General features: G+C 43.5%; 1 protein-coding gene across 1 annotated transcript in view; it reads right to left on the bottom strand.

Moving 5' to 3' along the window:
* KASH5 (KASH domain containing 5) overlaps positions 1-23,866 on the bottom strand; it is a 163,526-nt gene that overhangs the window by 120,784 nt on the left and 18,876 nt on the right. The gene's annotated exons all lie outside the window — the stretch shown is intronic.

The raw sequence follows: 23,866 nt of genomic DNA, 5'->3' as shown, positions 1-23,866 counted from the left end.
TGTATGGTATAAAGGGGTCAGTAATATAGTGTATGGTATAAAGGGGTCAGTAATGTAGTGTATGGTATAGAGGGGTCAGTAATGTAGTGTAGGATATAGAGGGGTCAGTGATGTAATGTATGGTATAGAGGGTTCAGTGATGTAGTGTATGGTATAGAGGGGTCAGTAATGTAGTGTAGGGTATAGAGGGGTCAGTAATGTAGTGTATGGTATAGAGGGGTCAGTAATGTAGTGTATGGTATAGAGGGGTCAGTAATGTAGTGCCGGCAATAGAGGGGTCAGTGATGTAGTGTAGGATATAGAGGGGTCAGTAATGTAGTGTAGGGTATAGAGGGGTCAGTAATGTAATGTAGGGTATAGAGGGGTCAGTAATGTAGTGTAGGGTATAGAGGGGTCAGTAATGTAGTGTAGGGTATAGAGGGGTCAGTGATGTAGTGTAGGGTATAGAGGGGTCAGTAATGTAGTGTAGGGTATAGAGGGGTCAGTAATGTAGTGTATGCTATAGAGGGGTCAGTAATGTAGTGTATGGTATAGAGGGGTCAGTAATGTAGTGTATGGTATAGAGGGGTCAGTGATGTAATGTATGGTATAGAGGGGTCAGTGATGTAATGTATGGTATAGAGGGATCAGTAATGTAGTGTACGGTATAGAGGGGTCAGTAATGTAGTGTAGGGTATAGAGGGGTCAGTGATGTAATGTAGGGTATAGAGGGGTCAGTAATGTAGTGCCAGCTATAAATGTTTTAGTAATGTAGTGTAGGGTATAAAGGGGTTAGTAATGTAGTGTATGGTATAGAGGGGTCAGTAATGTAGTGCTGGCTATAGAGGGGTCAGTAATGTAGTGTATGGTATAGAGGGGTCAGTGATGTAGTGTAGGGTATAGAGGGGTCAGTAATGTAGTGCCAGCTATAAATGTTTTAGTAATGTAGTGTAGGGTATAAAGGGGTTAGTAATGTAGTGTATGGTATAGAGGGGTCAGTAATGTAGTGCTGGCTATAGAGGGGTCAGTAATGTAGTGTATGGTATAGAGGGGTCAGTGATGTAGTGTAGGGTATAGAGGGGTCAGTAATGTAGTGTAGGGTATAGAGGGGTCAGTGATGTAGTTCCGGCTATAAAGGGGTTAGTAATGTAGTGTAGGGTATAAAGGGGTCAGTAATGTAGTATATGGTATAGAGGGGTCAGCAATGTAGTGCCGGCTATAAAGGGGTTTGTAATGTAGTGTATGGTATAGAGGGGTCAGTAATGTAGTGCCGGCTATAGAGGGGTCAGTAATGTAGTGTATGGTATAGAGGGGTCAGTGATGTAATGTATGGTATAGAGGGGTCAGTAATATAGTGTATGGTATAGAGGGGTCAGTGATGTAGTGTCGGCTATAGAGGAGTCAGTAATGTAGTGTATGGTATAGAGGGGTCAGTAATCTAATGTATGGTATAGAGGGGTCAGTAATGTAGTGTATGGTATAGAGGGGACAGTAATGTAGTGCCGGCTATAAAGGGGTCAGTAATATAGTGTATGGTATAAAGGGGTCAGTAATATAGTGTATGGTATAAAGGGGTCAGTAATGTAGTGTATGGTATAGAGGGGTCAGTGATGTAATGTATGGTATAGAGGGTTCAGTGATGTAGTGTATGGTATAGAGGGGTCAGTAATGTAGTGTAGGGTATAGAGGGGTCAGTAATGTAGTGTAGGGTATAGAGGGGTCAGTAATGTAGTGCCGGCAATAGAGGGGTCAGTGATGTAGTGTAGGATATAGAGGGGTCAGTAATGTAGTGTAGGGTATAGAGGGGTCAGTAATGTAATGTAGGGTATAGAGGGGTCAGTAATGTAGTGTAGGGTATAGAGGGGTCAGTAATGTAGTGTAGGGTATAGAGGGGTCAGTGATGTAGTGTAGGGTATAGAGGGGTCAGTAATGTAGTGTAGGGTATAGAGGGGTCAGTAATGTAGTGTATGCTATAGAGGGGTCAGTAATGTAGTGTATGGTATAGAGGGGTCAGTAATGTAGTGTATGGTATAGAGGGGTCAGTGATGTAATGTATGGTATAGAGGGGTCAGTGATGTAATGTAGGGTATAGTGGGGTCAGTAATGTAGTGCCGGCTATAGAGGGGTCAGTAATGTAATGTATGGTATAGAGGGGTCAGTAATGTAATGTATGGTATAGAGGGGTCAGTGATGTAGTGTATGGTATAGAGTGGTCAGAAATGTAGTGCCGGCTACAGAGGGGTCAGTAATGTAGTGTATGGTATAGAGGGGTCAGTAATCTAATATATGGTATAGAGATGGTCAGTAATGTAGTGTATGGTATAGAGGGGTCAGTAATGTAGTGCCAGCTATAAAGGGGTCAGTAATATAGTGTATGTATAAAGGGGTCAGTAATATAGTGTATGGTATAAAGGGGTCAGTAATGTAGTGTATGGTATAGAGGGGTCAGTAATGTAGTGTATGGTATAGAGGGGTCAGTAATGTAGTGTATGGTATAGAGGGGTCAGTAATGTAGTGTATGGTATAGAGGGGTCAGTAATGTAGTGCCGGCTATAAAGGTTTTAGTAATGTAGTGTAGGGTATAAAGGGGTCAGTAATGTAGTATATGGTATAGAGGGGTGAGCAATGTAGTGCCGGCTATAAAGGGGTTAGTAATGTAGTGTATGGTATAGAGGGGTCAGTAATGTAGTGCCGGCTATAGAGGGGTCAGTAATGTAGTTTATGGTGTAGAGGGGTCAGTAATGTAGTGTAGGGTATAGAGGGGTCAGTAATGTAGTGTATGGTATAGAGGGGTCAGTGATGTAGTGTATGGTATAGAGGGATCAGTAATGTAGTGCCAGCTATAGAGGGGTCAGTAATGTAATGTAGGGTATAGAGGGGTCAGTGATGTAGTGTAGGGTATAGAGGGGTCAGTAATGTAGTGTATGGTATAGAGGAGTCAGTGATGTAATGTATGGTATAGAGGGGTCAGTGATGTAATGTAGGGTATAGTGGGGTCAGTAATGTAGTGCCGGCTATAGAGGGGTCAGTAATGTAATGTATGGTATAGAGGGGTCAGTAATGTAATGTATGGTATAGAGGGGTCAGTGATGTAGTGTATGGTATAGAGGGGTCAGTAATGTAGTGCCAGCTACAGAGGGGTCAGTAATGTAGTGTATGGTATAGAGGGGTCAGTAATCTAATGTATGGTATAGAGATGGTCAGTAATGTAGTGTATGGTATAGAGGGGTCAGTAATGTAGTGCCGGCTATAAAGGGGTCAGTAATATAGTGCATGGTATAAAGGGGTCAGTAATATAGTGTATGGTATAAAGGGGTCAGTAATGTAGTGTATGGTATAGAGGGGTCAGTAATGTAGTGTAGGGTATAGAGGGGTCAGTGACGTAGTGTATGGTATAGAGGGGTCAGTAATCTAATTTATGGTATAGAGGGGTCAGTAATGTAGTGTATGGTATAGAGGGGTCAGTAATGTAGTGCCGGCTATAAAGGGGTCAGTAATATAGTTTATGGTATAAAGGGGTCAGTAATATAGTGTATGGTATAAAGGGGTCAGTGATGTAGTGCCAGCTATAAAGGGGTTAGTAATGTAGTGTAGGGTATAAAGGGGTGAGTAATGTAGTATATGTATAGAGGGGTCAGCAATGTAGTGCCGGCTATAAAGGGGTTAGTAATGTAGTGTATGGTATAGAGGGGTCAGTAATGTAGTGCCGGCTATAGAGGGGTCAGTAATGTAGTGTATGGTATAGAGGGGTCAGTGATGTAATGTATGGTATAGAGGGGTCAGTTATGTAGTGTATGGAATAGAGGGGCCAGTAATGTAGTGCCAGAAATAGAGGGGTCAGTAATGTAATGTATGGTATAGAGGGGTCAGTAATGTAATGTATGGTATAGAGGGGTCAGTGATGTAGTGTATGGTATAGAATGGTCAGTAATGTAGTGCCGGCTACAGAGGGGTCAGTAATGTAGTGTATGGTATAGAGGGGTCAGTAATCTAATGTATGGTATAGAGATGGTCAGTAATGTAGTGTATGGTATAGAGGGGTCAGTAATGTAGTGCCGGCTATAAAGAGGTCAGTAATATAGTGTATGGTATAAAGGGGTCAGTAATATAGTGTATGGTATAAAGGTGTCAGTAATGTAGTGTATGGTATAGAGGGGTCAGTAATGTAGTGTAGGGTATAGAGGGGTCAGTGATGTAATATATGGTATAGAGGGGTCAGTAATGTAGTGTATGGTATAGAGGGGTCAGTAATGTAGTGTATGGTATAGAGGGGTCAGTGATGTAGTGTCGGCTATAGAGGAGTCAGTAATGTAGTGTATGGTATAGAGGGGTCTGTAATCTAATGTATGGTATAGAGGGGTCAGTAATGTAGTGTATGGTATAGAGGGGTCAGTAATGTAGTGCCGGCTATAAAGGGGTCAGTAAAATAGTGTATGGTATAAAGGGGTCAGTAATATAGTGTATGGTATAAAGGGGTCAGTAATGTAGTGTATGGTATAGAGGGGTCAGTAATGTAGTGTAGGGTATAGAGGGGTCAGTGATGTAGTGTATGGTATAGAGGGGTCAGTAAAGTAGTGCCGGCTATAAAGGTTTTAGTAATGTAGTGTAGGGTATAAAGGGGTCAGTAATGTAGTATATGGTATAGAGGGGTGAGCAATGTAGTGCCGGCTATAAAGGGGTTAGTAATGTAGTGTATGGTATAGAGGGGTCAGTAATGTAGTGCCGGCTATAGAGGGGTCAGTAATGTAGTGTATGGTGTAGAGGGGTCAGTAATGTAGTGTAGGGTATAGAGGGGTCAGTAATGTAGTGTATGGTATAGAGGGGTCAGTGATGTAGTGTATGGTATAGAGGGATCAGTAATGTAGTGCCAGCTATAGAGGGGTCAGTAATGTAGTGTAGGGTACAGAGGGGTCAGTGATGTAGTGTAGGGTATAGAGGGGTCAGTGATGTAATATATGGTATAGAGGGGTCAGTAATGCAGTGTATGGTATAGAGGGGTCAGTAATGTAGTGTATGGTATAGAGGGGTCAGTAATATAGTGCCGGCTATAAAGGTTTTAGTAATGTAGTGTAGGGTATAAAGGGGTCAGTAATGTAGTATATGGTATAGAGGGGTGAGCAATGTAGTGCCGGCTATAAAGGGGTTAGTAATGTAGTGTATGGTATAGAGGGGTCAGTAATGTAGTGCCGGCTATAGAGGGGTCAGTAATGTAGTGTATGGTGTAGAGGGGTCAGTAATGTATTGTAGGGTATAGAGGGGTCAGTGATGTAGTGTAGGGTATAGAGGGATCAGTAATGTAGTGCCAGCTATAGAGGGGTCAGTAATGTAATGTAGGGTATAGAGGGGTCAGTGATGTAGTGTAGGGTATAGAGGGGTCAGTAATGTAGTGTATGGTATAGAGGGGTCAGTGATGTAATGTATGGTATAGAGGGGTTAGTGATGTAATGTAGGGTATAGTGGGGTCAGTAATGTAGTGCCGGCTATAGAGGGGTCAGTAATGTAATGTATGGTATAGAGGGGTCAGTGATGTAGTGTATGGTATAGAGTGGTCAGTAATGTAGTGCCGGCTACAGAGGGGTCAGTAATGTAGTGTATGGTATAGAGGGGTCAGTAATCTAATGTATGGTATAGAGATGGTCAGTAATGTAGTGTGTGGTATAGAGGGGTCATTAATGTAGTGCCGGCTATAAAGGGGTCAGTAATATAGTGTATGGTATAAAGGGGTCAGTAATATAGTGTATGGTATAAAGGGGTCAGTAATGTAGTGTATGGTATAGAGGGGTCAGTAATGTAGTGTAGGGTATAGAGGGGTCAGTGATGTAATATATGGTATAGAGGGGTCAGTAATGTAGTGTATGGTATAGAGGGGTCAGTAATGTAGTGTATGGTATAGAGGGGTCAGTAATGTAGTGCCGGCTATAAAGGTTTTAGTAATGTAGTGTAGGGTATAAAGGGGTCAGTAATGTAGTATATGGTATAGAGGGGTGAGCAATGTAGTGCCGGCTATAAAGGGGTTAGTAATGTAGTGTATGGTATAGAGGGGTCAGTAATGTAGTGCCGGCTATAGAGGGGTCAGTAATGTAGTGTATGGTGTAGAGGGGTCAGTAATGTAGTGTAGGGTATAGAGGGGTCAGTAATGTAGTGTATGGTATAGAGGGGTCAGTGATGTACTGTATGGTATAGAGGGATCAGTAATGTAGTGCCAGCTATAGAGGGGTCAGTAATGTAGTGTAGGGTATAGAGGGGTCAGTAGTGTAGTGTAGGGTATAGAGGGGTCAGTAATGTAGTGTAGGGTATAGAGGGGTCAGTAATGTAATGTAGGGTATAGAGGGGTCAGTAATGTAGTGTAGGGTATAGAGGGATCAGTAATGTAGTGTAGGGTATAGAGGGGTCAGTAATGTAGTGAAGGGTATAGAGGGGTCAGTGATGTAGTGTAGGGTATAGAGGGGTCAGTAATGTAGTGTAGGGTATAGAGGGGTCATTAATATAGTGTATGGTAAAGAGGGGTCAGTAATGTAGTGTATGGTATAGAGGGGTCAGTAATGTAATGTATGGTATAGAGGGGTCAGTGATGTAGTGTATGGTATAGAGGGGTCAGTAATGTAGTGTATGCTATAGAGGGGTCAGTAATGTAGTGTATGGTATAGAGGGGTCAGTAATGTAGTGTATGGTATAGAGGGTCAGTAATGTAGTGTAGGGTATAGAGGGGTCAGTAATGTAGTGTAGGGTATAGAGGGGTCAATAATGTAGTGTATGGTATACAGGGGTCAGTGATGTAGTGCTGGCTATAAAGGGGTTAGTAATGTAGTGTAGGGTATAAAGGGGTCAGTAATGTAGTATATGGTAAAGAGGGGTCAGTAATGTAGTGCCAGCTATAAAGGGGTTAGTAATGTAGTGTATGGTATAGAGGGGCCAGTAATGTAGTGCCGGCTATAGTGGGGTCAGTAATGCAATGTATGGTATAGAGGGGTCAGTAATGTAATGTATGGTATAGAGGGGTCAGTGATGTAGTGTCGGCTATAGAGGAGTCAGTAATGTAGTGTATGGTATAGAGGGGTCAGTAATCTAATGTATGGTATAGAGGGGTCAGTAATGTAGTGTATGGTATAGAGGGGTCAGTAATGTAGTGCCGGCTATAAAGGGATCAGTAATATAGTGTATGGTATAAAGGGGTCAGTAATATAGTGTATGGTATAAAGGGGTCAGAAATGTAGTGTATGGTATAGAGGGGTCAGTAATGTAGTGTAGGATATAGAGGGGTCAGTGATGTAATGTATGGTATAGAGGGTTCAGTAATGTAGTGTATGGTATAGAGGGGTCAGTAATGTAGTGTAGGGTATAGAGGGGTCAGTAATGTAGTGTATGGTATAGAGGGGTCAGTGATGAAATGTATGGTATAGAGGGGTCAGTAATGTAGTGTATGGTATAGAGGGGTCAGTAATGTAGTGCCGGCAATAGAGGGGTCAGTAATGTAGTGTATGGTATAGAGGGATCAGTAATGTAGTGTATGGTATAGAGGGGTCAGTGATGTAATGTAGGGTATAGTGGGGTCAGTAATGTAGTGCCGGCTATAGAGGGGTCAGTAATGTAGTGTATGGTATAGAGGGGTCAGTAATCTAATGTATGGTATAGAGGGGTCAGTAATGTAGTGTATGGTATAGAGGGGTCAGTAATCTAATGTATGGTATAGAGGGGTCAGTAATCTAATGTATGGTATAGAGGGGTCAGTAATATAGTGTATGGTATAAAGGGGTCAGTAATATAGTGTATGGTATAAAGGGGTCAGTGATGTAGTGCCAGCTATAAAGGGGTTAGTAATGTAGTGTAGGGTATAAAGGGGTCAGTAATGTAGTATATGGTATAGAGGGGTCAGCAATGTAGTGCCGGCTATAAAGGGGTTAGTAATGTAGTGCCGGCTATAGAGGGGTCAGTAATGAAGTGTATGGTATAGAGGGGTCAGTAATGTAGTGTAGGGTATAGAGGGGTCAGTAATGTAGTGTAGGGTATAGAGGGGTCAGTAATATAGTGTAGGGTATAGAGGGGTCAGTAATGTAGTGTATGGTATAGAGGGGTCAGTAATGTAATGTATGGTATAGAGGGGTCAGTAATGTAGTAAAGGGTATAGAGGGATCAGTAATGTAGTATAGGATATAGAGGGGTCAGTAAAGTAGTGTAGGGTATAGAGGGGTCAGTAATGTAGTGTAGGGTATAGAGGGGTCAGTAATATAGTGTAGGGTATAGAGGGGTCAGTAATGTAGTGTATGGTATAGAGGGGTCAGTAATGTAATGTATGGTATAGAGGGGTCAGTGATGTAGTGTATGGTATAGAGGGGTCAGTGATGTAGTGTATGCTATAGAGGGGTCAGTGATGTAGTGTATGGTATAGAGGGGTCAGTAATGTAGTGTATGGTATAGAGGGGTCAGGAATGTAGTGTAGGGTATAGAGAGGTCAGTAATGTAGTATAGGGTATAGAGGGGTCAATAATGTAGTGTATGGTATACAGGGGTCAGTGATGTAGTGCCGGCTATAAAGGGGTTAGTAATGTAGTGTAGGGTATAAAGGGGTCAGTAATGTAGTATATGGTATAGAGGGTTCAGCAATGTAGTGCCGGCTATAAAGGGTTTAGCAATGTAGTGTATGGTATAGAGGGGTCAGTAATGTAGTGCCGGCTATAGAGGGGTCAGTAATGTAGTGTATGGTATAGAGGGGTCAGTGATGTAATGTATGGTATAGAGGGGTCAGTAATGTAGTGTATGGTATAAAGGGGTCTGTAATGTAGTTCCGGCAATAGAGGGGTCAGTAAGGTAGTGTATGGTATAGAGGGGTCAGTAATGTAGTGTATGGTATAGAGGGGTCAGCAGGGCCGGATTATAGGCGGGGCGACAGGGGCGATCGTCCCGGGGCCCCCACACATAAGGGGCCCCCACACTGTCCCCGACCACCTGAACTTTTTTTTCTTAACGGAGCCGCCAAGACCCCGGGCCAGTCCCCGCTGGGTATGCGCCTTTGGTGGGCTGCGTCCACACAGCCTGCCTTTCATTTACTGACCCCCCCCCTCCCCGGGCTTCCGCTGCCGCTATCGGAGATTAAGCTCCGATCGGGCAGCTAATTAAAAAAAAATCATGGCCGACGGGGGAGCTGCTGCGCATGCCCAGCCGCAGCAGCTCCTCCCATAAGCCTTTGCGGAGCACAGAGCAGTCAGTCACACTGATGGCTCCGTCTCCAGATCCTCCTCTGCCCGCCTCCAGCCTGATGGCTCCGCCTTCACCCGGCCATAGAAGCTTCACAAACAGAAGGGGTTCTATCTCATTCCCTCACACTACACCAGGGATCCCTGCACCACCTGCCCAGGTGCTTCAATGCCAGCCCCAGAGCACCTGCACTTCCTGGGTCACAACGCAAGGTCTCTGGTTGCAGAACCATTATGAGGTCAGTACTCCAAAGCTGTAAACAAACAGGGTCTACACATTTCCTAGGCACCATGCTGGGGAACAACAACAAGTCTCAGCATGCCCAAGACTTATTTTGAGGTTGGCTATGACAATGAACAGGCTTCTGTTCTGTAAAAGCACAAAGGCATCTGCTGGCATCACACAGCGCCAGAGACTATGTTGGCATTGATGAGGGCACAAACAGGGGAGCAGGTACTGGAAGCAGCAGATGCCAGGGCTGCTCTGTACTTGAATTACCCACAATATGCCACTCAGTGCAGCTTTAACCTGGGCACCGCAGCCTCCTCTGACGTCAGAGTCACACTGGGCAGCAGATGCAGCACAGACAGTGCAAGGCTGCCAGCGTCCACCGGTGAGATGAGATATATATATATATTAGATATAATTTTTTTTATTTTTTCTATACACACACACTCTGATATACTCGGATATCTCATAGATATTATATATTATATATCAATAATATCATATATAATATGTATTACTTTTCATATATTTTTATATATATATTTATATATATATATATATATATATATACACGTATAGAGGGGTCAGTAATGTAGTGTAGGGTATAGAGGGGTCAGTGATGTAGTGTATGGTATAGAGGGGTCAGTAATGTAGTGCCGGCTATAAAGGTTTTAGTAATGTAGTGTAGGGTATAGAGGGGTCAGTAATGTAGTATATGGTATAGAGGGGTGAGCAATGTAGTGCCGGCTATAAAGGGGTTAGTAATGTAGTGTATGGTATAGAGGGGTCAGTAATGTAGTGCCGACTATAGAGGGGTCAGTAATGTAGTGTATGGTGTAGAGGGGTCAGTAATGTAGTGTAGGGTATAGAGGGGTCAGTAATGTAGTGTATGGTATAGAGGGGTCAGTAATGTAATGTAGGGTATAGAGGGGTCAGTAATGTAGTGTAGGGTATAGAGGGGTCAGTAATGTAGTGTATGGTATAGAGGGGTCAGTGATGTAGTGTATGGTATAGAGGGATCAGTAATGTAGTGCCAGCTATAGAGGGGTCAGTAATGTAGTGTAGGGTATAGAGGGGTCAGTGATGTAGTGTAGGGTATAGAGGGGTCAGTAATGTAGTGTAGGGTATAGAGGGGTCAGTAATGTAGTGTAGGGTATAAAAGGGTCAGTAATGTAGTGTATGGTATAGAGGGGTCAGTAATGTAATGTAGGGTATAGAGGGGTCAGTAATGTAGTGTAGGGTATAGAGGGATCAGTAATGTAGTGTAGGGTATAGAGGGGTCAGTAATGTAGTGTAGGGTATAGAGGAGTCAGTGATGTAGTGTAGGATATAGAGGGGTCAGTAATGTAGTGTAGGGTATAGAGGGGTCAGTAATGTAGTGTATGGTATAGAGGGGTCAGTAATGTAGTGTATGGTATAGAGGGGTCAGTAATGTAGTGTATGCTATAGAGGGGTCAGTAATGTAGTGTATGGTATAGAGGGGTCAGTAATGTAGTGTAGGATATAGAGGGGTCAGTGATGTAATGTATGGTATAGAGGGTTCAGTAATGTAGTGTATGGTATAGAGGGGTCAGTAATGTAGTGTAGGTTATAAAGGGGTCAGTAATGTAGTGTATGGTATAGAGGGGTCAGTGATGAAATGTATGGTATAGAGGGGTCAGTAATGTAGTGTATGGTATAGAGGGGTCAGTAATGTAGTGCCGGCAATAGAGGGGTCAGTAATGTAGTGTATGGTATAGAGGGATCAGTAATGTAGTGTATGGTATAGAGGGGTCAGTGATGTAATGTAGGGTATAGTGGGGTCAGTAATGTAGTGCCGGCTATAGAGGGGTCAGTAATGTAGTGTATGGTATAGAGGGGTCAGTAATCTAATGTATGGTATAGAGGGGTCAGTAATGTAGTGTATGGTATAGAGGGGTCAGTAATGTAGTGCCGGCTATAAAGGGGTTAGTAATGTAGTGTAGGGTATAAAGGGGTCAGTAATGTAGTGTATGGTATAGAGGGGTCAGTAATCTAATGTATGGTATAGAGGGGTCAGTAATATAGTGTATGGTATAAAGGGGTTAGTAATGTAGTAAAGGGTATAGAGGGATCAGTAATGTAGTATAGGATATAGAGGGGTCAGTAATGTAGTGTAGGGTATAGAGGGGTCAGTGATGTAGTGTAGGGTATAGAGGGGTCAGTAATGTAGTGTAGGGTATAGAGGGGTCAGTAATATAGTGTAGGGTATAGAGGGGTCAGTAATGTAGTATATGGTATAGAGGGGTCAGCAATGTAGTGCCGGCTATAAAGGGGTTAGTAATGTAGTGCCGGCTATAGAGGGGTCAGTAATGAAGTGTATGGTATAGAGGGGTCAGTAATGTAGTGTAGGGTATAGAGGGGTCAGTAATGTAGTGTAGGGTATAGAGGGGTCAGTAATATAGTGTAGGGTATAGAGGGGTCAGTAATGTAGTGTATGGTATAGAGGGGTCAGTAATGTAATGTATGGTATAGAGGGGTCAGTAATGTAGTAAAGGGTATAGAGGGATCAGTAATGTAGTATAGGATATAGAGGGGTCAGTAATGTAGTGTAGGGTATAGAGGGGTCAGTGATGTAGTGTAGGGTATAGAGGGGTCAGTAATGTAGTGTAGGGTATAGAGGGGTCAGTAATATAGTGTAGGGTATAGAGGGGTCAGTAATGTAGTGTATGGTATAGAGGGGTCAGTAATGTAATGTATGGTATAGAGGGGTCAGTGATGTAGTGTATGGTATAGAGGGGTCAGTGATGTAGTGTATGCTATAGAGGGGTCAGTGATGTAGTGTATGGTATAGAGGGGTCAGTAATGTAGTGTATGGTATAGAGGGGTCAGGAATGTAGTGTAGGGTATAGAGAGGTCAGTAATGTAGTATAGGGTATAGAGGGGTCAATAATGTAGTGTATGGTATACAGGGGTCAGTGATGTAGTGCCGGCTATAAAGGGGTTAGTAATGTAGTGTAGGGTATAAAGGGGTCAGTAATGTAGTATATGGTATAGAGGGTTCAGCAATGTAGTGCCGGCTATAAAGGGGTTAGCAATGTAGTGTATGGTATAGAGGGGTCAGTAATGTAGTGCCGGCTATAGAGGGGTCAGTAATGTAGTGTATGGTATAGAGGGGTCAGTGATGTAATGTATGGTATAGAGGGGTCAGTAATGTAGTGTATGGTATAGAGGGGTCTGTAATGTAGTTCCGGCAATAGAGGGGTCAGTAAGGTAGTGTATGGTATAGAGGGGTCAGTAATGTAGTGTATGGTATAGAGGGGTCAGCAGGGCCGGATTATAGGCGGGGCGACAGGGGCGATCGTCCCGGGGCCCCCACACATAAGGGGCCCCCACACTGTCCCCGACCACATGAACTTTTTTTCTTAACGGAGCCGCCAAGACCCCGGGCCAGTCCCCGCTGGGTATGCGCCTTTGGTGGGCTGCGTCCACACAGCCTGCCTTTCATTTACTGACCCCCCCCCTCCCCGGGCTTCCGCTGCCGCTATCGGAGATTAAGCTCCGATCGGGCAGCTAGTTAAAAAAAAATCATGGCCGACGGGGGAGCTGCTGCGCATGCCCAGCCGCAGCAGCTCCTCCCATAAGCCTTTGCGGAGCACAGAGCAGTCAGTCACACTGATGGCTCCGTCTCCAGATCCTCCTCTGCCCGCCTCCAGCCTGATGGCTCCGCCTTCACCCGGCCATAGAAGCTTCACAAACAGAAGGGGTTCTATCTCATTCCCTCACACTACACCAGGGATCCCTGCACCACCTGCCCAGGTGCTTCAATGCCAGCCCCAGAGCACCTGTACTTCCTGGGTCACAACGCAAGGTCTCTGGTTGCAGAACCATTATGAGGTCAGTACTCCAAAGCTGTAAACAAACAGGGTCTACACATTTCCTAGGCACCATGCTGGGGAACAACAACAAGTCTCAGCATGCCCAAGACTTATTTTGAGGTTGGCTATGACAATGAACAGGCTTCTGTTCTGTAAAAGCACAAAGGCATCTGCTGGCATCACACTGCGCCAGAGACTATGTTGGCATTGATGAGGGCACAAACAGGGGAGCAGGTACTGGAAGCAGCAGATGCCAGGGCTGCTCTGTACTTGAATTACCCACAATATGCCACTCAGTGCAGCTTTAACCTGGGCACCGCAGCCTCCTCTGACGTCAGAGTCACACTGGGCAGCAGATGCAGCACAGACAGTGCAAGGCTGCCAGCGTCCACCGGTGAGATGAGATATATATATATATTAGATATAATTTTTTTTATTTTTTCTATACACACACACTCTGATATACTCGGATATCTCATAGATATTATATATTATATATCAATAATATCATATATAATATGTATTACTTTTCATATATTTTTATATATATATTTATATATATATATATATATATATACACGTACATACATACACACACACACTATATATAATTATTAAAAAAAATTAAATTTTATAGATAGGGGCCCCCACACGTTTGTTGCCCAGGGGCCCCCACAGACCTTAATCCGGCCCTGGAGGTCAGTGATGTAATGTATGGTATAGAGGGGACAGTGATGTAATGTAGGGTATAGTGGGGTCAGTAATGTAGTGCCGGCTATAGAGGGGTCAGTAATGTAATGTATGGTATAGAGGGGTCAGTAATGTAGTGCCGGCTATAGAGGGGTCAGTAATGTAGTGTATGGTATAGAGGGGTCAGTAATCTAATGTATGGTATAGAGGTGTCAGTAATGTAGTGTATGGTATAGAGGGGTCAGTAATGTAGTGCCGGCTATTAAGGGGTCAGTAATATAGTTTATGGTATAAAGGGGTAAGTAATATAGTGTATGGTATAAAGGGGTCAGTGATGTAGTGCCAGCTATAAAGGGGTTAGTAATGTAGTGTAGGGTATAAAGGGGTCAGTAATGTAGTATATGGTATAGAGGGGTCAGCAATGTAGTGCCGGCTATAAAGGGGTTAGTAATGTAGTGTATGGTATAGAGGGGTCAGTAATGTAGTGCCGGCTATAGAGGGGTCAGTAATGTAGTGTATGGTATAGAGGGGTCAGTGATGTAATGTATGGTATAGAGGGGTCAGTAATGTAGTGTATGGTATAGAGGGGTCAGTAATGTAGTGCCGGCTATAGAGGGGTCAGTAATGTAGTGTATGGTATAGAGGGGTCAGTGATGTAATGTATGGAATAGAGGGGTCAGTAATATAGTGTATGGTATAGAGGGGTCAGTATTGTAGTGTATGGTATAAAGGGGTCAGTAATGTAGTGCCGGCTATAGAGGGGTCAGTAATATAATGTATGGTATAGAGGGGTCAGTAATGTAATGTATGGTATAGAGGGGTCAGTGATGTAGTGTATGGTATAGAGTGGTCAGTAATGTAATGCCGGCTACAGAGGGGTCAGCAATGTAGTGTATGGTATAGAGGGGTCAGTAATCTAATGTATGGTATAGAGATGGTCAGTAATGTAGTGTATGGTATAGAGGGGTCAGTAATGTAGTGCCGGCTATAAAGGGGTCTGTAATATAGTGTATGGTATAAAGGGGTCAGTAATATAGTGTATGGTATAAAGGGGTCAGTAATGTAGTGTATGGTATAGAGGGGTCAGTAATGTAGTGTAGGGTATAGAGGGGTCAGTGATGTAGTGTATGGTATAGAGGGGTCAGTAATGTAGTGCCGGCTATAAAGGTTTTAGTAATGTAGTGTAGGGTATAGAGGGGTCAGTAATGTAGTATATGGTATAGAGGGGTGAGCAATGTAGTGCCGGCTATAAAGGGGTTAGTAATGTAGTGTATGGTATAGAGGGGTCAGTAATGTAGTGCCGACTATAGAGGGGTCAGTAATGTAGTGTATGGTGTAGAGGGGTCAGTAATGTAGTGTAGGGTATAGAGGGGTCAGTAATGTAGTGTATGGTATAGAGGGGTCAGTAATGTAATGTAGGGTATAGAGGGGTCAGTAATGTAGTGTAGGGTATAGAGGGGTCAGTAATGTAGTGTATGGTATAGAGGGGTCAGTGATGTAGTGTATGGTATACAGGGATCAGTAATGTAGTGCCAGCTATAGAGGGGTCAGTAATGTAGTGTAGGGTATAGAGGGGTCAGTGATGTAGTGTAGGGTATAGAGGGGTCAGTAATGTAGTGTAGGGTATAGAGGGGTCAGTAATGTAGTGTAGGGTATAAAAGGGTCAGTAATGTAGTGTATGGTATAGAGGGGTCAGTAATGTAATGTAGGGTATAGAGGGGTCAGTAATGTAGTGTAGGGTATAGAGGGATCAGTAATGTAGTGTAGGGTATAGAGGGGTCAGTAATGTAGTGTAGGGTATAGAGGAGTCAGTGATGTAGTGTAGGATATAGAGGGGTCAGTAATGTAGTGTAGGGTATAGAGGGGTCAGTAATGTAGTGTATGGTATAGAGGGGTCAGTAATGTAGTGTATGGTATAGAGGGGTCAGTAATGTAGTGTATGCTATAGAGGCGTCAGTAATGTAGTGTATGGTATAGAGGGGTCAGTAATGTAGTGTATGGTATAGAGGGTCAGTAATGTAGTGTATGGTATAGAGGGGTCAGTAATGTAGTGTATTTTATAGAGGGGTCAGTAATGTAGTATATGCTATAGAGGGGTCAGTAATGTAGTGTATGGTATAGAGGGGTCAGTAATGTAGTGTAGGGTATAGAGGGGTCAATAATGTAGTGTATGGTATACAGGGGTCAGTGATGTAGTGCCGGCTATAAAGGGGTTAGTAATGAAGTGTAGGGTATAAAGGGGTCAGTAATGTAGTATATGGTATAGAGGGGTCAGTAATGTAGTGCCGGCTATAAAGGGGTTAGTAATGTAGTGTATGGTATAGAGGGGCTAGTAATGTAGTGCCGGCTATAGAGGGGTCAGTAATGTAATGTATGGTATAGAGGGGTCAGTAATGTAATGTATGGCATAGAGGGGTCAGTGATGTTGTGTCGGCTATAGAGGAGTCAGTAATGTAGTGTATGGTATAGAGGGGTCAGTAATCTAATGTATGGTATAGAGGGGTCAGTAATGTAGTATATGGTATAGAGTGGTCAGTAATGTAGTGCCGGCTATAAAGGGGTCAGTAATATAGTGTATGGTATAAAGGGGTCAGTAATATAGTGTATGGTATAAAGGGGTCAGTAATGTAGTGTATGGAATAGAGTGGTCAGTAATGTAGTGTAGGATATAGAGGGGTCAGTGATGTAATGTATGGTATAGAGGGTTCAGTAATGTAGTGTATGGTATAGAGGGGTCAGTAATGTAGTGTAGGGTATAGAGGGGTCAGTGATGTAATGTAGGGTATAGAGGGGTCAGTAATGTAGTGCCAGCTATAAATGTTTTAGTAATGTAGTGTAGGGTATAAAGTGGTTAGTAATGTAGTGTATGGTATAGAGGGGTCAGTAATGTAGTGCCGGCTATAGAGGGGTCAGTAATGTAGTGTATGGTATAGAGGGGTCAGTGATGTAGTGTAGGGTATAGAGGGGTCAGTAATGTAGTGTAGGGTATAGAAGGGTCAGTGATGTAGTTCCGGCTATAAAGGGGTTAGTAATGTAGTGTAGGGTATAAAGGGGTCAGTAATGTAGTATATGGTAAAGCGCAACGGAATATGCTGCGCTATATAAGAAACTGTTAATAAATAAATAAATAATAATAAATATGGTATAGAGGGGTCAGCAATGTAGTGCCAGCTATAAAGGGGTTTGTAATGTAGTGTATGGTATAGAGGGGTCAGTAATGTAGTGCCGGCTATAGAGGGGTCAGTAATGTAGTGTATGGTATAGAGGGGTCAGTGATGTAATGTATGGTATAGAGGGGTCAGTAATATGGTGTATGGTATAGAGGGGTCAGTAATGTAGTGCCGGCTATAGAGGGGTCAGTAATGTAGTGTATGGTATAGAGTGGTCAGTAATGTAGTGTATGGTATAGAGGGGTCAGTCATCTAATGTATGGTATAGAGGGGTCAGTAATGTAGTGTATGGTATAAAGGGGTCAGTAATATAGTGTATGGTATAAAGGGGTCAGTGATGTAATGTATGGTATAGAGGGTTCAGTAATGTAGTGTATGGTATAGAGGGGTCAGTAATGTAGTGTAGGGTATAGAGGGGTCAGTGATGTAATGTAGGGTATAGAGGGGTCAGTAATGTAGTGCCAGCTATAAAGGTTTTAGTAATGTAGTGTAGGGTATAAAGGGGTCAGTAATGTAGTATATGGTATAGAGGGGTCAGCAATGTAGTGCCGGCTTTAAAGGGGTCAGTAATATAGTGTATGGTATAAAGGGGTCAGTAATATAGTGTATGGTATAAAGGGGTCAGTGATGTAATGTATGGTATAGAGGGTTCAGTAATGTAGTGTATGGTATAGAGGGGTCAGTAATGTAGTGTAGGGTATAGAGGGGTCAGTGATGTAATGTAGGGTATAGAGGGGTCAGTAATGTAGTGCCAGCTATAAAGGTTTTAGTAATGTAGTGTAGGGTATAAAGGGGTCAGTAATGTAGTATATGGTATAGAGGGGTCAGCAATGTAGTGCCGGCTTTAAAGGGGTTAGTAATGTAGTGTATGGTATAGAGGGGTCAGTAATGTAGTGCCGGCTATAGAGGGGTCAGTAATGTAGTGTATGGTATAGAGGGGTCAGTAATGTAGTGTAGGGTATAGAGGGGTCAGTAATGTAGCGTAGGGTATAGAGGGGTCAGTGATGTAGTGTATGGTATAGAGGGGTCAGTAATGTAGTGCCGGCTATAGAGGGGTCAGTAATGTAGTGTATGGTATAGAGGGGTCAGTGATGTAGTGTAGGGTATACAGGGTTCAGTAATGTAGTGTAGGGTATAGAGGGGTCAGTATTGTAGTGTATGGTATAAAGGGGTCAGTAATATAGTGCCGGCTATAGAGGGGTCATTAATGTAGTGTATGGTATAGAGGGGTCAGTAATGTAGTGTATGGTATAGAGGGGTCAGTGATGTAGTGTAGGGTATAATGGGGTTAGTAATGTAGTGTAGGGTATAAAGGGGTCAGTAAAGTAGTATATGGTATAGAGGGGTCAGCAATGTAGTGCCGGCTATAAAGGGGTTTGTAATGTAGTGTATGGTTTAGAGGGGTCAGTAATGTAGTGCCGGCTATAGAGGGGTCAGTAATGTAGTGTATGGTATAGAGGGGTCAGTGATGTAATGTATGGTATAGAGGGGTCAGTAATATAGTGTATGGTATAGAGGGGTCAGTATTGTAGTGTATGGTATAAAGGGGTCAGTAATATAGTGCCGGCTATAGAGGGGTCAGTAATGTAGTGTATGGTATAGAGGGGTCAGTAATGTAGTGCCGGCTATAGAGGGGTCAGTAATGTAGTGTATGGTATAGAGGGGTCAGTAATGTAGTGTAGGGTATAGAGGGGTCAGTAATGTAGCGTAGGGTATAGAGGGGTCAGTGATGTAGTGTATGGTATAGAGGGGTCAGTAATGTAGTGCCGGCTATAGAGGGGTCAGTAATGTAGTGTATGGTATAGAGGGGTCAGTGATGTAGTGTAGGGTATACAGGGTTCAGTAATGTAGTGTAGGGTATAGAGGGGTCAGTATTGTAGTGTATGGTATAAAGGGGTCAGTAATATAGTGCCGGCTATAGAGGGGTCATTAATGTAGTGTATGGTATAGAGGGGTCAGTAATGTAGTGTATGGTATAGAGGGGTCAGTGATGTAGTGTAGGGTATAATGGGGTTAGTAATGTAGTGTAGGGTATAAAGGGGTCAGTAATGTAGTATATGGTATAGAGGGGTCAGCAATGTAGTGCCGGCTATAAAGGGGTTTGTAATGTAGTGTATGGTTTAGAGGGGTTAGTAATGTAGTGCCGGCTATAGAGGGGTCAGTAATGTAGTGTATGGTATAGAGGGGTCAGTGATGTAATGTATGGTATAGAGGGGTCAGTAATATAGTGTATGGTATAGAGGGGTCAGTATTGTAGTGTATGGTATAAAGGGGTCAGTAATATAGTGCCGGCTATAGAGGGGTCAGTAATGTAGTGTATGGTATAGAGGGGTCAGTAATGTAGTGTATGGTATAGAGGGGTCAGTGATGTAGTGTAGGGTATAGAGGGGTCAGTGATGTAGTGTAGGGTATAGAGTGGTCAGTTATGTAGTGCCGGCTATAGAGGGGTCAGTAATGTAGTGTATGGTATAGAGGGGTCAGTAATCTAATGTATGGTTTAGAGGGGTCAGTGATGTAGTGTATGGTATAGAGGGGTCAGTGATGTAGTGTAGGGTATAGAGGGGTCAGTAATGTAGTGTAGGGTATAGAGGGGTTAGTAATGTAATGTAGGGTATAGAGGGGTCAGTGATGTAGTGTAGGGTATAGAGGGGTCAGTAATGTAGTGTAGGGTATAGAGGGATCAGTAATGTAGTGTAGGGTATAGAGGGGTCAGTAATGTAGTGTAGGGTATAGAGGGGTCAGTGATGTAGTGAAGGGTATAGAGGGGTCAGTAATGTAGTGTAGGGTATAGAGGGGTCAGTAATATAGTGTAGGGTATAGAGGGGTCAGTAATGTAGTGTATGGTATAGAGGGGTCAGTGATGTAATGTATGGTATAGAGGGGTCAGTGATGTAGTGTATGGTATAGAGGGGTCAGTGATGTAGTGTATGCTATAGAGGGGTCAGTGATGTAGTGTATGGTATAGAGGGGTCAGTAATGTAGTGTAGGGTATAGAGGGGTCAGTAATGTAGTGTAGGGTATAGAGGGGTCAGTGATGTAGTGTAGGGTATACAGGGGTCAGTGATGTAGTGCCGACTATAAAGGGGTTAGTAATGTAGTGTAGGGTATAAAGGGGTCAGTAATTTAGTATATGGTATAGAGGGGTCAGCAATGTAGTGCCGGCTATAAAGGGGATAGTAATGTAGTGTATGGTATAGAGGGGCCAGTAAGGTAGTGCCGGCTATAGAGGGGTCAGTAATGTAATGTATGGTATAGAGGGGTCAGTAATGTATTGTATGGTATAGAGGGGTCAGTGATGTAGTGTATGGTATAGAGGGGTCAGTAATGTAGTGCCGGCTATAGAGGGGTCAGTAATGTAGTGTATGGTATAGAGGGGTCAGTAATCTAATGTATGGTATAGAGGGGTCAGTAATGTAGTGTATGGTATAGAGGGGTCAGTAATGTAGTGCCGGCTATAAAGGGGTCAGTAATATAGTGTATGATATAAAGGGGTCAGTAATATAGTGTATGGTATAAAGGGGTCAGTAATGTAGTGTAGGGTATAGAGGGGTCAGTGATGTAATGTATGGTATAGAGGGGTCAGTAATGTAGTGTATGGTATAGAGGGGTCAGTAATGTAGTGTAGGGTATAGAGGGGTCAGTGATGTAATGTATGGTATAGAGGGGTCAGTAATGTAGTGCCGGCTATAAAGGTTTTAGTAATGTAGTGTAGGGTATAAAGGGGTCAGTAATGTAGTATATGGTATAGAGGGGTCAGCAATGTAGTGCCGGCTATAAAGGGGTTAGTAATGTAGTGTATGGTATAGAGGGGTCAGTAATGTAGTGCGGGCTATAGAGGGGTCAGTAATGTAGTTCCGGCTATAGAGGGGTCAGTAATGTAGTGTATGGTATAGAGGGGTCAGTAATGTAGTGTAGGGTATAGAGGGTTCAGTAATGTAGTGTATGGTATAGAGGGGTCAGTGATGTAGTGTATGGTATAGAGGGGTCAGTAATGTAGTGCCGGCTATAGAGGGGTCAGTAATGTAGTGTATGGTATAGAGGGGTCAGTGATGTAGTGTATGGTATAGAGGGGTCAGTAATATAGTGTATGATATAGAGGTGTCAGTAATATAGTGTATGGTATAAAGGGGTCAGTAATGTAGTGTAGGGTATAGAGGGGTCAGTGATGTAATGTATGGTATAGAGGGGTCAGTAATGTAGTGTATGGTATAGAGGGGTCAGTAATGTAGTGTAGGGTATAGAGGGGTCAGTGATGTAATGTATGGTATAGAGGGGTCAGTAATGTAGTGCCGGCTATAAAGGTTTTAGTAATGTAGTGTAGGGTATAAAGGGGTCAGTAATGTAGTATATGGTATAGAGGGGTCAGCAATGTAGTGCCGGCTATAAAGGGGTTAGTAATGTAGTGTATGGTATAGAGGGGTCAGTAATGTAGTGCCGGCTATAGAGGGGTCAGTAATGTAGTGCCGGCTATAGAGGGGTCAGTAATGTAGTGTATGGTATAGAGGGGTCAGTAATGTAGTGTAGGGTATAGAGGGTTCAGTAATGTAGTGTAGGGTATAGAGGGGTCAGTGATGTAGTGTAGGGTATAGAGGGGTCAGTGATGTAGTGCCGGCTATAGAGGGGTCAGTAATGTAGTGTATGGTATAGAGGGGTCAGTGATGTAGTGTATGGTATAGAGGGGTCAGTAATGTAGTGTATGGTATAGAGGGGTCAGTAATGTAGTGTAGGGTATAGAGGGGTCAATAATGTAGTGTATGGTATAGAGGGGTCAGCAATCTAGTGCCGGCTATAAAGGGGTTAGTAATGTAGTGTATGGTATAGAGGGGTCAGTAATGTAGTGCCGGCTATAGAGGGGTCAGTAATGTAGTCTATTGTATAGAGGGGTCAGTGATGTAATGTATGGTATAGAGGGGTCAGTAATGTAGTGTATGGTATAGAGGGGTCAGTATTGTAGTGTATGGTATAAAGGGGTCAGTAATGTAGTGCCGGCTATAAAGGGGTCAGTAATGTAGTGTATGGTATAGAGGGGTCAGTAATGTAGTGTATGGTATAGAGGGGTCAGTGATGTAATGTATGGTATAGAGGGGTCAGTAATCTAGTGCCGGCTATAGAGGGGTCACTAATGTAGTGTAGGGTATAAAGGGGTTAGTAATGTAGTGTATGGTATAGAGGGGTCAGTGATGTAGTGTATGGTATAGAGGGGTCAGTAATGTAGGGCCAGCTATAGAGGGGTCAGTAATGTAGTGTATGGTATAGAGGGATCAGTGATGTAATGTATGGTATAGAGAAGTCAGTGATGTGGTGTAGGGTATAGCAGGGGCCAGCAAAAATCCATAGTAGATCAAAAAGTACATAGTAAACTATTACTGAATTAAGACACAAAATGTAGGAAAAAGTATGCAATCTGATTAAAAAAGGGCAAAGAAGGTTAGTGGTCTAATACGAGTGACCCACGCCATGCCTTGCACCTCGTATCATTATGCTTAATCACTTGCCTGACGTGGTCGTATCAGTTGCGACCACACCAGGCTGGGCTTTCCCTGACATGATCGCATCTGATGCGACCAGTCAGAGACGACCAGTGGGCAATTGCTGGAAGATTAACTAGCGGTTCCTCTGCACCAGCGGCTTTTTCCCCCAATGTACCAGACAAAATCAGTTGGCAACCCAATGGCCACAGTCTGCGCATGTGCAGAGCTCAATGGCTAAACCATCGATGGTTTTCTAATGATAGTTTAAAACCATTGTCCATCGATGGTACAGCTGTTCTTGATCTAATTCAATCATAAAAAAATGACAATTTCTGAACAGTTTTAAAATATTAGCCATGTTTTGTATTGTGGGGTGCCAAAAGAAATTTTCATCCTGGGCTCCGCTTAGGCTAGAACCAGGCCCAGCTTTTCTGCCCCTATTCCTTTAGCACACATGGTTTAGTAATATAATAGCAGGGGCGTATCTATACTTTGGCCAGGATGGCTCTTGCCAGGGGCGCCGGCCGCCAGGGGGCGCCACCTGGCAGTGCCACCATAGCAATAGATGCGCTCTGCAGTGCTGTGGACAGATAGCTTATGGTGTGCTGGGCACCCACTGGAAAGGATAGGTAGGTAGGGTGCGGGTGGCCACAGCCACACTGAGCACAGAATGCTGACCCGGCCGCTGCTGCAAGTTTTGTTTGCCGGGTGCCCGCTGCGGTGTATATTAGCGGCGCACCCGGCTGTCCTCACTTGCTGCTGTGAGGGTTGTGTATATAGATCCCCTTCAGTAGGTACATCTCTGCTCTGCCTCCCTCGGCTCCCGCATGGTGCAGTGACTCATCTCCCAGTGCAAGGGATCGAGGAGCTGTTCAGCGCGGCACAGCACTGAGAGGTTACAGGTCAGTCTCTTCTTGTTAAATTAGTGTTGGCAGGGTAGGGGGTGGTGGTGTGTGTGTGTTATTAACAGGTCAGTGACAGTCTCTTGTTCGTGTTGGTTGGGTGGGGGTGTGTGTATTTGTGTTAACAGGTCAGTCTCTTGTGTGTGTGTTTGTAAGTATGTTGTGTGTATGTTATGTGTGTGTGCATGTATGCTGTGTGTGTGTTGTAAGTATGTAGTGTGTATGTTATGTGTGTGTATGTATACTGTATGTGTGTTTGTAAGTATGTAGTGTGTATGTTATGTGTGTGTATGTATGCTGTGTGAGTGTTTGTAAGTATGTAGTGTGTATGTTATGTATGTATATGTATGCTGTGTGTGTGTTTGTAAGTATGTTGTGTGTATGTTGTGTGTGTGTGT

The sequence above is a fragment of the Taudactylus pleione genome, unplaced genomic scaffold (genome assembly GCF_031769625.1).
Source record: "Taudactylus pleione unplaced genomic scaffold, aTauple2 ptg000535l, whole genome shotgun sequence".
Taxonomy (NCBI): domain Eukaryota; kingdom Metazoa; phylum Chordata; class Amphibia; order Anura; family Myobatrachidae; genus Taudactylus; species Taudactylus pleione.
This window is presented reverse-complemented; position numbering and strand designations above follow the sequence as displayed.